Source organism: Bombina bombina, chromosome 12, assembly GCF_027579735.1.
Source record: "Bombina bombina isolate aBomBom1 chromosome 12, aBomBom1.pri, whole genome shotgun sequence".
NCBI lineage: Eukaryota > Metazoa > Chordata > Amphibia > Anura > Bombinatoridae > Bombina > Bombina bombina.
This window is the reverse complement of record NC_069510.1, coordinates 98550742-98565016: the sequence shown is the minus strand read 5'-3', so window position 1 is coordinate 98565016 and position 14275 is coordinate 98550742.

Genomic DNA, 14275 nt, shown 5'->3' with positions numbered 1-14275 from the left:
ATGACGCCGTGGACCGGACACACCGTTGGAGAAAGAAATTTATCAGGTAAACATAAATTCTGTTTTTACTTATATTTGCCATGATTCAGGTTTCAGTATATTTCCTTTTGCAGACTGTCAGTTTCATATCTGGGAAATGCATTTTTTAGGAAAAATGTATTTCTTACCTGGGGCGTAGTCTTTTTTTCAATTGACTATCATTTTAATTTCGCGGACAGAATTAGGCTTGCGAGGGCGCAAAATGCCAAAGTATATTGCGTCATTTTTGACGCAAGATTTTTTGGCGCAAAGTTACGTTCGATGACACAAATTCGCAACAAGGTTGCATCTTCATTGACGCAAGTGTGTCATTTCCGGATGTTGTTAGCGGCAAAATTTTTTTTTTTCTGTTTGTGTTGTGCGTCATACTTGGCGCCAAATATCTTCATTATTTAAAACCCCATTCCTATATGCCTCTTGCCTTTTTTCTCTATCAGAGGGCTATGGTGTTTGCATTTTTTTTCAAATTCCTAAAACTGCCATTTAAGGAAACTGATAATTTTGCTTTATATGTTGTTTTTTCTCTTACATTTGCAAGATGTCTCAATCTGATCCTGTCTCAGAAATCACTGTTGGAACCCTGCTGCCTGATAACAGTTCTACCAAAGCTAAGAGCATTTGTTGTAAATTTGTGGAGATTATATCTCCAGCTGTGGTTTGTAATAGTTGTCATGATAAACTTTTACATGCAGAGAATGTGTCCATCAGTAATAGTACATAACACATAACATTCCCTTTATTATCTTATGTAGTTTGGATCAATCGGACAAAATTAGTTTTATCTATTTATACTAAATTCATACGAATAGATCGTTTAGTTAGATTAGTCACAGAAGACTTTGGTGACGATAACACACACGCCTACCTAATACGACCAATAGTAAACCTAGCAAACACATCACATGACCAAACATCAGGTCTATATCGTCAGCCTAAATGGCTAGGGGCGCAATTGTTTATAGATGAAGTGATACACTTCCTTTTTTATTAGGGACTAGATAATTTATCAAATTCAATTTATTAAAACTTTTATTATTTGATTATATAGATAGATCATTTATAAGAAATCGTAGTGAGGATAACACACACGCCCACAAATATGAACAATAGCAAATCACCACCTACTTCATGATATCCAATCCTCTATCGACATTGGTAATCAATTGTAAACAGTCGGACACGCTTCCAGCGTGAAGCAGTCTTAAAGAAATTACCTTTTTCCAGCGATTTACTATGTAAATATATAGGAATGATATTATAAACCTTACAAGGGCTGTATCAAATATCATCTATACAAAATTGGGACCACAACATCACATGCGCCCATCAGGTAGGATTAACAGCAGACCACACACTATTACGGCATTACAATTCTAATTACGACATCACAATTCTATACATATATACCTGCTAATCTTTGAATAAATGATTTTTTAAAGTGGCACATCATTTTTAAATATAGAAATGACTATTCCAAGCCGATACCAGTGGAATTACATGAATTTAATTATTCATATAACATCTAATGAAAGCGTTGAATCATGCAATAAGAGAGACACAAGGTACCCCAGTAAAAAGGTTTATATTCCTATGGAGTCAACGATATGTAGAATGTGATCTATATTGTATGACTATTGATTTGTACCTGATATATATATAGTATTGTTGTTGTATTACTTTGCATAATTTATATAAATTGATAAAGTACGGTAGGACAATGATGGTGTTTTGATGAAAATGATTATATGGATGGTTTAGTGCATTACAAGAACAGCACTTTTATTTTTCTCTTTGTTTATGTCATTGGGGGAATATGTATTATAAGATGCATACCATGTAGTCATAGTGATCTAACAATTATCTAATCACCTGCAAATGGTGTGGGAGGGGTAATAAAGGCAAGGTTTAGTTTAAAAGGCCATGTCTTCCATTAGTTAAACAGATGCCTGAGGAAAAAGCCAGACAGGCTGAGAAACGCGTTGCAACTGTTTTTAACACTTGTTTTGATCTATTGGTGTCAGGATTGCTGGAAATCTCTAACAGCATAAGAGTGTAAAATGTAACACTATTCAGTATAGGTAACACTAGCTTCAAAGTGAAACCACAAGGAATAGTGTAAGTTGATATGAGAAAGAGATATCAGGATATACTGAAATGAAATTTACTTTGGTCTCTTACGTCCTTATTGAGGAACAGGAGACTGGTTAGCCATTAAATGAAAATTTCAACCTGCACGAAATTGTGTACTCCTTAGATTTAAAATTCAGAAACATTGAACAGTTTATATAAGCCACAAGCAGTTGTATTCCTCAGCAGTCTCAATATATTGTAATAACGAATCAACAGAATACAGACTTAAAGCTCTCATGAAGATAAGACACAGTTGTTAACTACAGAAGCCAGAAGATTACAGAACGTATTTCCAAAGTACTCACAGTAACTTGTTCCGTTGCAGAGAATCTCCTGTGTCTGTTTGTGCGCTGGCTGAGAAGTCCGGTCACTTCCTGTGAGAACAGCGTGAGGTGTAACAGGCTGCCTGAGTGACGTCAGTGGCAATGGCAGTGAGGGAGGAAGGAGAGATAACCAACGACCTGGCGAAGTACAAGGTGAGAGTAGGAGGAACACTTACTGCAGCATAGGGAAATTACTTTCTAAGTAAAATTTCAGCAGCACACAAATAGATCCGTTGTTAAATGATCCAGGCTGCTTGTGAAGTGGGGAGTAACGGTTGTTTAGGCTCCGAAGTTGTAATGCACCAAATCCTTCTGTTGAGATAAACAAGATTCTAAGGAGAGTTCAGTTTAGAGAATAGGTTAAACAATCTGAAACTTGAAAGTCACAAAATAGGCTCAGTGTTGCTCTGGCAAGGAGTAACAAAATACTAAGCAAGGTTAGTAAGGAATTCAGGTGTTAAATAGGCGTTGATAGAATATGATTGGTGATCCAATTAAAGGTACAGGAGCAACCAGATCCCTGACATGATCCCCCCGTCAAGCAAGCTGATCCTCAGCTTGAGGCCGAGGAGAATCAGGGTATTTTTGATGGAACCTGGATACCAGTCTGGGTGCATAGATATTACTTGATGGTTCCCAAGTATCGTCGTCCTTAGAGAAGTTCTTCCATCTCACCAAGTATTGAAGTTCCCCCTTGGAAAATCTTGAATCAATAATCTGTTCAACCTCATAGACATCAGAATCTTGGATTTCAAAAGTCGAAGGAGTGAGAGATGTTTTTAATCTGGTTGGGACATATGGCTTGAGGAGGGAAACGTGGAACGTAGCATGTATTTTCATGGAAGATGGTAAGTCTAAGGTAACTGCGTTTGGATTAATTACTTTCAGTATAGTGAATGGACCACAATATCTTTGAGTTAACTTCCTACTGGGTACTTGTATTCTCAAGTTTCTGGTTGATAGCCATACTTGGTCTCCGGTTTTGTATTGAGGTGGTTCCCTGTTTCTCAAGTCATAGTGATATTTTTGTGAATTCTGAGCTTTCAGGATGTTTTCTTTTATAAAATTGAAGTTGTCCTGCAGGGAATTATTTAACTCATCAACCAAGGGTGAGTCAGAAGGAGTAGCGGAAACTGAAGTGAAGGTGGGGTGATAGCCATAATTCGCATAGAATGGTGTAAGTTTTGTTGAGGAATTCATTAGATTGTTATATGCAAATTCTGCGGAAGAGATAAATGAAATCCAGTTATGTTGTTGATAGGCACAAAAACATCGTAGATATTCATCCAACCATTGGTTTATTCTCTCAACTTGGCCGTTACATTGTGGATGGAATGAAGTTGTAAACTGATGTTTGATGTTAAGGGATTTGCAGAGACATTGCCAGAACCGTGAAGTGAATTGGGAACCCCTATCGGAGATGATGATGTTTGGGACTCCATGTAACTTGACGATATGATCAATGAATAGTCTGGCAGTTTCAGGTGCTGTTGGGAGTTTATGAAACGGTAAAAAATGGGCCATTTTAGAAAAACTATCAACAACTACCATTATGGTGGTAAGATTCTTTGAAGGAGGCAAATCAACTATAAAATCTATGCCAATTTGTTTCCATGGTCTATCCGAAACAGGTAAGGGCATGAGTAGTCCGTATGGGCTCTTCTTCTCTGTTTTACAGGTTTGACAAGTAAGACAAGTTTTTATGTATTCGGCTATTGTCTTTTTCATGTCTGGCCACCAATAGGATCTGCTTAATAACTCTAATGTACGTCTTTCTCCTGGATGACCTGCCAGAGGAGAATCGTGCTGTTCTTTCAGAATTTGAATTCTTAGAGGTTCGGGTAAGAAAATTTGATCTCTGTAGTAGTAAACACCATTACGGTTGATTAACGTTACCTTGGATTCTGGTAGTGGTAAATAGGAAAACTTCCTTATATCCTTCAGAAAGTCAGAAGTTAAACCAATGAATCGTTCAGTAGAAATGATAGTTGTTGGATTGGTATTCTGTGATGAAGGATTTGACTGACGGGAGAGAGCATCAGCTTTTCCATTTTTACAGGCTGGACGGTAGAGTATCTGGAAATCAAAACGTGCAAAATACAGACTCCACCTAACTTGTCTGGAGGAAAGGGTCTTATTATTTTGGAGATACTGTAGGTTTTTGTGGTCTGTGAAAATTATAAAAGTTTTCTTTGCACCCTCAAGGAGGTGTCTCCAGAATTCCAATGACCTTCGGATCGCTAACAATTCCTTGTCTCCAATTGCGTAATTCTTTTCCGCTGGAGACATAGACTTCGAAAAGAATGAAATGGGATGCAATGGTTCGTGGGGACCTTTTTGTTGGGAAAGTACTGCACCTATGGCGTAATTCGAAGAGTCCACCGAAAAGAACATTCTGGAGACTAGGATTCGGTAAATGTAAAACAGGAGCTTCGGTGAACATTGTTTTCAAAAGTTCGAAGACACTAGTATGCTTTGTTTCCCAAATAAATGGATGTGTTGTACCTGTGAGTTGAGTTAGTGGTTTGACAATTCTAGAGAAGTTCCTTATGAACTTTCTATAATAATTAGCGAATCCGAGAAATCGCTGTAAGGATTTTCGGTCTTGGGGTTGTGGCCAGTTCTTTACTGCTTCCACCTTTTGAGACTGCATCTGAATACCTTCTGAAGAGATGGTATAACCTAAAAATGAGATGGTAGATTGGTGGAATGAGCATTTCTCGAGCTTAGCATATAACTTATGAATCTTCAGTCGAGCCAGGACCCAACGAACATGTTTTATGTGATCTGTGATGTTCTGCGAGTAGATCAAGATGTCGTCTAGATAGACGACTAAGCAGACGTCTAAGAGATCTCGAAATATATCGTTTATGAAGTGCTGGAAGGTTGTGGGGGCATTACAAAGGCCGAATGGCATCACTAGGTATTCAAAAAGCCCATACCTTGTTCTAAAGGCAGTGAGCCATTCGTCGCCTTCCCTTATGCGAATTAGGTTGTAAGCCCCACGCAAATCCAGCTTGGTGAATATTGTAGCATCAGTTAACCGTTCTATCATTTCTGGAATTAAAGGGAGTGGATACCGATTTTTTACAGTACGTTTGTTGAGCTCCCTATAGTCTATGATGGGACGGAGAGTTGAATCTTTGTTAGTCATGAAAAACATTCCCGCTGCTGCAGGGGACGTGGAAGGTCGGATTAAACCTTTCTTGAAATTGTCATGTAAATACACCTTTAAATGTTCCAGTTCAGGTTAGCTAAGGGGGTAGAGATGACCTACTGGCAAAGTAGCTCCAGGAATCAGTTCGATTGGGCAGTCGTATACCCGATGAGGTGGTAGCGAATCGGCCTCCACCTTACTGAACACTTCCTGGAAATCTAGATAAGGATGTGGTATACAAGGTACATCAGTACTGGTTTGCAAAACAACAGGCTGAGGGAAACAGGTACTTTTACAATACGATGATTGGAAGGTAATGGTGAGTGATGACCAATCTATGGTGGGATTATGTAATTGCAGCCAGCAGAGACCTAAAACAACTTGGAAATGAGGTGACGGTATGACATCAAAAGTGATGTATTCATTATGTCCCTCATGTGTAGTAACTAACAATGGAACTGTATTATGTGTTATAGGACCATTTACTAAAACAGAACCATCAATAACTTTAAGAGAAACAGGGTGTTTTTTTGAAACAGTGGGTATTTTATTATTTAATACAGTAGTGTTATCGATGAAATTTCCAAAAGCTCCAGAATCCAGTATGGCATTGATTGGCAGTCGTCTAAGGTCCCACTGTAATAAGATAGATAAATTGCAGTAAGGAAACGGTTTTACTAGTCTAGTTGCAGTATTTACAGTAATAGACTTACTCTTTTTGGTCTTGCGAAGAATGGGACAGTCTGTGACCATGTGATTTGGATTTGCACAATACATACACAGCTGATTTGTGCGTCTTCTCAGTCTTTCCTCTGCAGTAAGTGGTCCTCTAATAACTCCTATCTCCATAGGAGTGGTCTGGTCTGAAGTTGTGGCTTTTGGGTGTGTGGTGTTGAATGAGGACTGTTTAGAAGAAATGTCAGAATGACTCCGTTCCATCTTACGTTCTCTGAGTCTTCGATCTATTTGTGTGGCTAACTTCATTAATGCATCCAGGGTACTTGGCATTTCTATTCTCGCAAGTTCATCCTTAACTTGGTCAGATAACCCAAGCCTAAACTGATTTCGGAGTGAAACCAGGCTCCAAGCTGAATCAGATGCATACAATTTAAATTCTGTAATGTAATCCTCGACGGATTTTTTTCCTTGTCTAAGACTTCTCATTTTTTGTTCAGCTGTGAGTTGAATATCAGAATCACTGTACAATTCGTCCATAGCAGAGAAGAATCCGGAAAAAGAATTAATTAAAGGATCATTAGTTTCACATAGGTGGTCAGCCCAAACCCTGGGTTCTGACCTGAGAAAAGATATCGTAGAAAGTACCCTGACCCTATCTGTAGGATAGGTGTGGGGTTTCAAATTAAATAAGAGGTGACATGCATTTTTAAATTGTCTGTATGACCTCCTATCTCCAGAGAAAAAATCTGGTAAACTAACTTGTGGTTCCAAAGTAGGGGTGCGTTGATCTTTTAGATCTTTTATTAATTCCCTGAGAACCTGTGTTTCTAGTTGTAAATCAAGAATAGCCTGCCCCATTTTATCCACCTTTTGATTTAAGTTGAAAACAAACTGAGGAACTTCAGCAGGATCCATACTTGCTGTTTATAATTATTTTTTAAGGCTTAGTATTATGTCAGGATTGCTGGAAATCTCTAACAGCATAAGAGTTTAAAATGTAACAATATTCAGTATAGGTAACACTAGCTTCAAAGTGAAACCACAAGGAATAGTGTAAGTTGATATGAGAAAGAGATATCAGGATATACTGAAATGAAATTTACTTTTGTCTCTTACGTCCTTATTGAGGAACAGGAGACTGGTTAGCCATTAAATGAAAATTTCAACCTGCATGAAATTGTGTACTCCTTAGATTTAAAATTCAGAAACATTGAACAGTTTATATAAGCCACAAGCAGTTGTATTCCTCAGCAATCTCAATATATTGTAATAACGAATCAACAGAATACAGACTTAAAGCTCTCATGAAGATAAGACACAGTTGTTAACTACAGAAGCCAGAAGATTACAGAACGTATTTCCAAAGTACTCACAGTAACTTGTTCCGTTGCAGAGAATCTCCTGTGTCTGTTTGCGCGCTGGCTGAGAAGTCCAGTCACTTCCTGTGAGAACAGAGTGAGGTGTAACAGGCTGCCTGAGTGACGTCAGCGGCAATGGCAGTGAGGGAGGAAGGAGAGATAACCAACGACCTGGCGAAGTACAAGGTGAGAGTAGGAGGAACACTTACTGCAGCATAGGGAAATTACTTTCTAAGTAAAATTTCAGCAGCACACAAATAGATCCGTTGTTAAATGATCCAGGCTGCTTGTGAAGTGGGGAGTAACGGTTGTTTAGGCTCCGAAGTTGTAATGCACCAAATCCTTCTGTTGAGATAAACAAGATTCTAAGGAGAGTTCAGTTTAGAGAATAGGTTAAACAATCTGAAACTTGAAAGTCACGAAATAGGCTCAGTGTTGCTCTGGCAAGGAGTAACAAAATACTAAGCAAGGTTAGTAAGGAATTCAGGTGTTAAATAGGCGTTGATAGAATATGATTGGTGATCCAATTAAAGGTACAGGAGCAACCAGATCCCTGACAATTGGGGTGTAACTGTTTACATCCCCTGTATTTTTAACAATTGTATCAATAAATTGCTACTTTTATGGAAGCCTGAGCCTGGTTGCTTGCCTGCTTGGATACATTGGAGCCTATCATCCTGCTGTAGGATCAGTGTAGCTGGTCACTGTGATTCCCCAGCTTGTTTCACTTAGCACATGGGTGCTGCTTCGTTTGTGAGTATTACATCACCACATTTGTTCATCTGTGCCATTACTCTCACAATATTGCACTAGGAGATGCCCTCTTTTTTGTGATTTCCTTCACAGATCTTTGTTGTTTCTTCGTTTGACACAAGAGAAGCTGCCCACTAACCGGGGTCATTATACCACCAACCACATTTGGATGCCATAAAGGATATCACGCGACTATATAGAAGATTCTAGGACATTTGTGAACATTGCTCTAAGTCCTATATCTTAGGACAAGGACTCAGCTAAGTGATCACTAATAAGTGGCTTATGATTGTGATATGAAATTATTGTCATTGTTATAAAATATCAAATATATTGTTGATGAATACATTCTTGTAATAGCGCCCCCTATGGTTGGATACCTAGGTATCATCAACAGGTTTTTGTAAAATTGTATATTATAGGGGTAGCAGCTTTAGATATATTGTTCCATTTTTACAACAAGTGAGCAATTATAATCAATTAGTTCAATATGTTGTCTACCTTAGAAAGAAATAACAAGAGGTCCCAGTTATTGAATAACTACAATAATACAGGGGATGATATTACTGATACAAATAATATTGCTAATAACGATATTAAAGATCTGTTTAACAAATTAGAAGATCTCACCAAAACAGAACATCGCCACTGGTGGGATCTTGATTCTTTAAAAAAGTATAAAGCTTGTAATCAAATTCCCAGGGGGCTACGGGTATTTAAAAATTGCTCATTTAAAAATGATGAGATTCTTACTAAAAAATGGTTAGATATTTTAAATGAGTGTTCATTTAAATTAATAGATTTGTTAATGGAACAAAGAAATAAACTTTTGGAAGATTTGAGTATATCTATTGAGGGAATACAAAAACAATTAGAAGCCCATATTAATCATCGTGATTACAAAAAATTGAATGATCTCACGTTAAAAAATACTGATGATTATCAGAATGAAATTATCAATAGGAAAAATAAGAAAAAAGCAAGAGATGAGGAGGATTACTCCAAAGGGGAGGTGTACACTTTCAATAGGAAAGCTAGAGAGAGTAAACCGCTACAATCACAATGGACTGTGGTATCTCACAAAAATAAACACAATGCACTTAAAGATCAAAATACACCACAACATCACATTTCATATGAGGGAAGACACTATGCTACAAATAGACAACAATCATATTACAATAGATATTCCAATAGGACTTCACAGAAATCAAATCAGTCTTACCAATATCAGTCCAATTATAGACATAATTATTCAGACAATCAGAGATCTTATCAAGGTAATACAAACCTTACGCCCAATATGGGCAATGTCAACTATTACCAACGTGATTATCATCAAGGTAATATAACCCCAAGGCCAACTGTGGATAATTCCCACCAACAAGGTAATTACTATAGAAATTGGGATAATAGACATGATACACAGAATCAACAATATAAAAATGGACAATCACACCACAATCAAGGTAGAGATAACAATCCCATTGAATCTAATCATGAAGGCCACTTCTCCCCTGTTATTAATACCCAGAATAGATACCAGGTCCACTACCCCCAAGAGAGTGATCAAAATTATAGTGCTTTGTATAATATCTCTGAATCAAGAGAAATGAGACCAATTCCCTCCACATATACATCTAATGGTTTTTTAGAGAGACCTCCACTGATTTCCAATCCCCCAGACAAACCGGTGTTAAATCTAGCACCTTTGTGGCAGAAAAACACCAATCCCCCTCCCCAAAGAACAAATCAGGGAGTCAAAAGACCTTACGGCCAAGGGGTAGAAGAGGCAGAGGAAACACCTCTAAAAAAGAGACTGGAGAAATTGAAAAAAGGTATATTTAATCTCTCTAGCCATACGTTAAGTGATGACGAGTTTAGAGTCTTGGGTAATGGTTATCATTTTCCCTCAAAAAATCATAACGTATTTGACCTATTTGTTGATGTAAACAAATTTACTAGAAAATTAGCTATCCAAAAATATTTTGCCAAAAAAAGTCTTAAGAAATACAACATAGAAGGGGTTCCTATTCTAACCAATACTATGAATGAGAGGGGTAGTGATATGGTGTACTATACTGATGTAGATAATATTGTTGAAGGACTATATGAGGGTTATCTCCATTCTGACCTTAGTCCACCGTCCCAATTTATGCCCCCTAGGGAAGAGGGATCATTTATTGATCTATTTCAGAATCTTTTAATGGAAGATATCTCACACATCCCCAAACATTATCGGGGCAAACACAATATGTGGCCCCATGAAAGACTAGCTCTTAAAAATTTATTATACAATGATTCTATAGTGATCCGCCAAGCGGATAAAGGAGGAGGCATTGTATTACAAGATTATACTGATTATATTCTGGAAGCAAATAAAATCCTCCATGACACTGAATACTATAGAACTCTTCCTTCTGATCCTACCGATATTTATATTTGAAAAAACTAATAAAATTAATCAATGATGGTTATAAGGAAGGTATTCTATCATCCAAAGAGAATCAATCTCTAACTCCTTTCAAACCTAACATTCTATTATCACTTGCCTTAAGTGCATAAAAATAGAAACACACCTCCTGGTAGGCCCATAATAGCAGGGATTAATAGCCTTACAGATAAATTATCAGCATACATTGATTATTTTCTACAGAAATATGTTAGGGTATTACCTTCCTTCATTAAAGACACAACTGATCTTTTGAGAAAATTGTCTCCCATCATTAAAGACGATTATTATATTTGGATGACATGTGATGTATGCGCTCTTTATTCCAACATATCACATCAAATTGGCATAGAATCAGTGAAACAGTATTTAGAAGATGATATTTATATGCCCTCTATACAGAAAAAAAATATATATTAGATCTCATTTTATTTATACTCCAACATAACTACTTCAAATATCAGGACCAATTTTATTTACAGGTAAAAGGTACCGCCATAGGGACCAGGTTCGCCTCCAGCTTTGCCAATCTGGTCATGGCCAATTTGAACATAAATATATCTATAATCAAGGCTGGGGACAGAACCTGGTCTTCTATGGTAGGTACATAGATGACCTTATTTTCATCTGGAAGGGGTCAGTCAAGACTGCAGAGAAGTTTGTAATTCATCTTAATAATAACACGTTTGGTCTTTCTTTTACAAGTAACATACAAAAAGAATCCATTGAATTTTTGGACCTAACATTATCATGGGATTCCACTAAACATATAGTTTCCAACACTTTCTTTAAAAGTATGGAGAGTAACAATTTTCTACACTATAATAGTAATCATCTTCTTAGTTGGAAGAATAATATTCCCTACAGTCAGTTCCGTAGGATCAGAAGGAATTGTTCATCTATAGATTCATATGACCAACAAGCTTTAATTTTAAAAGAAAGATTTAAAGATAAATATTATCCAGAACAACTCATTAATGAGGGGTTCATAAGAGCAAGGGAATTAGAAAGAGAAAATATTATCCATCCGACAAACACTATGGAACATATACAACAGAATAAGAACAGTAATCAAAGAATGTCATTTATTACCAATTATAATTCTAACTACAAAATAATCAGAAAAATTATAAACATTGGTACCTTCTACAGAAGGACCCCATCCTTAAAGGTATAATAGACAATAAACCTAGTTTCACATTTAGAAGGGCTCCCACTTTGAAGCAGAAACTGGCACCTAGTAAGGTGGTTATGAATAGGAAATCACATTCAAGATTGGGGAACCAAAGAAATAACTTTAACATCAAAGGAGCATATAGATGCAATATTAAGAGATGCAATATGTGTAAATACATATCACATGGGGCCTTGAATGTGACATCCCATTCCACTAAATGTACTTTTCCTATACAAAGTAAATTAGATTGCAGCTCAAGTTATGTAATCTATGTATTAACATACAAATGTGGGGTCCAGTATTTAGGGCGCACAATTAGGAAACTTAGAAGGAGGTGGGGAGAACACTTCAGAAACATCTCCAAAAACAGTACAAAGCATAGTGTGTCCAGACACCATAGGATATGTCAATATCAAGGTAAATGCAACTTTGTGATAACCCCCCTAGAAAGTATCCCTATAGTAGCAGGCTCCAATAGATACACCAGACTTCGCCAGAGAGAGAATTACTGGATATTTAAATTTGGGAGTCTGTTCCCGGGGGGGTCTAAATGAAAATTTGGATATGGCAGCTTTCTAATGTACAATCAAGTAGGAACCATCTTCTCTCTTGTGAATGGTTTAACGTTTTCTCTTAATACATGCACATCAAGAATAATATCGGTAAGAGATACTTTTTCCTCCACTGTTTGATAATACCTATAACAGTCCCAGTTTATATGCACAAATTAGTTTATTTACACTTAGAGTAGGTTGCACTATACTAATATACCTATTGAGTGGCACATCACTCTGATTGGTCCATTATAGGTAAGTCAGCTTAGTATCTTGATATTATACTTATATTTATGTTATGAATAGCATCACATTAGTTAGCTAGTATCAGAATATGTATTTATCTGGTAGTATAGTAGCACATAAATCACACTAGCATATCATATGCTGAGCCAAATTTATATTTATATTATTCACACTTTGATAACTCACTAGCATATTAATTAATTATTTATCTTTTTTGTAATATTGTAAATCCATTTGGATTGTGACTGGTTTATATTTATATAACCAACACATATAGGGGCACTTATGACTGTTTAGTACAGATATTTATATATGTTTTATATTATTTGTGCACACGTTCACGGTTTATAAATATTATATCTATGGTGCACTGGATGTCCCATGGATGGTAGGGTGTCCCCCATTTGTAAATAGTTATTACTGTTGTATTTGGGGGACATCACATCAATCAAACATATGATCATCATGAGCATACTATTAAGATTATATGACCTAGGTATTTATGAGGGTTCACATTGAACACATTATGACTCCAAGCACTATGGCTCTTTAAATTATAGTCACACACATATATCATCTGCTATCAATACCCTTTACACATATATAATATTTTTATAAGTATATAGTATAGAGCAAAGAGTATTGAGTATGCAAAGACACATGGAATAAATCATATACTGGTACATGTAGTGAATTACAAAACCAACAGCGTAACTTTCACCAAATAAAACATAACATTCCCTTTATTATCTTATGTAGTTTGGATCAATCGGACAAAATTAGTTGTATCTATTTATACTAAATTCATACGAATAGATCGTTTAGTTAGATTAGTCACAGAAGATTTTGGTGACGATAACACACACGCCTACCTAATACGACCAATAGTAAACCTAGCAAACACATCACATGACCAAACATCAGGTCTATATCGTCAGCCTAAATGGCTAGGGGCGCAATTGTTTATAGATGAAGTGATACACTTCCTTTTTTATTAGGGACTAGATAATTTATCAAATTCAATTTATTAAAACTTTTATTATTTGATTATATAGATAGATCATTTATAAGAAATCGTAGTGAGGATAACACACACGCCCACAAATATGAACAATAGCAAATCACCACCTACTTCATGATATCCAATCCTCTATCGACATTGGTAATCAATTGTAAACAGTCGGACACGCTTCCAGCGTGAAGCAGTCTTAAAGAAATTACCTTTTTCCAGCGATTTACTATGTAAATATATAGGAATGATATTATAAACCTTACAAGGGCTGTATCAAATATCATCTATACAAAATTGGGACCACGACATCACATGCGCCCATCAGGTATGATTAACAGCAGACCACACACTATTACGGCATTACAATTCTAATTACGACATCACAATTTTATACAT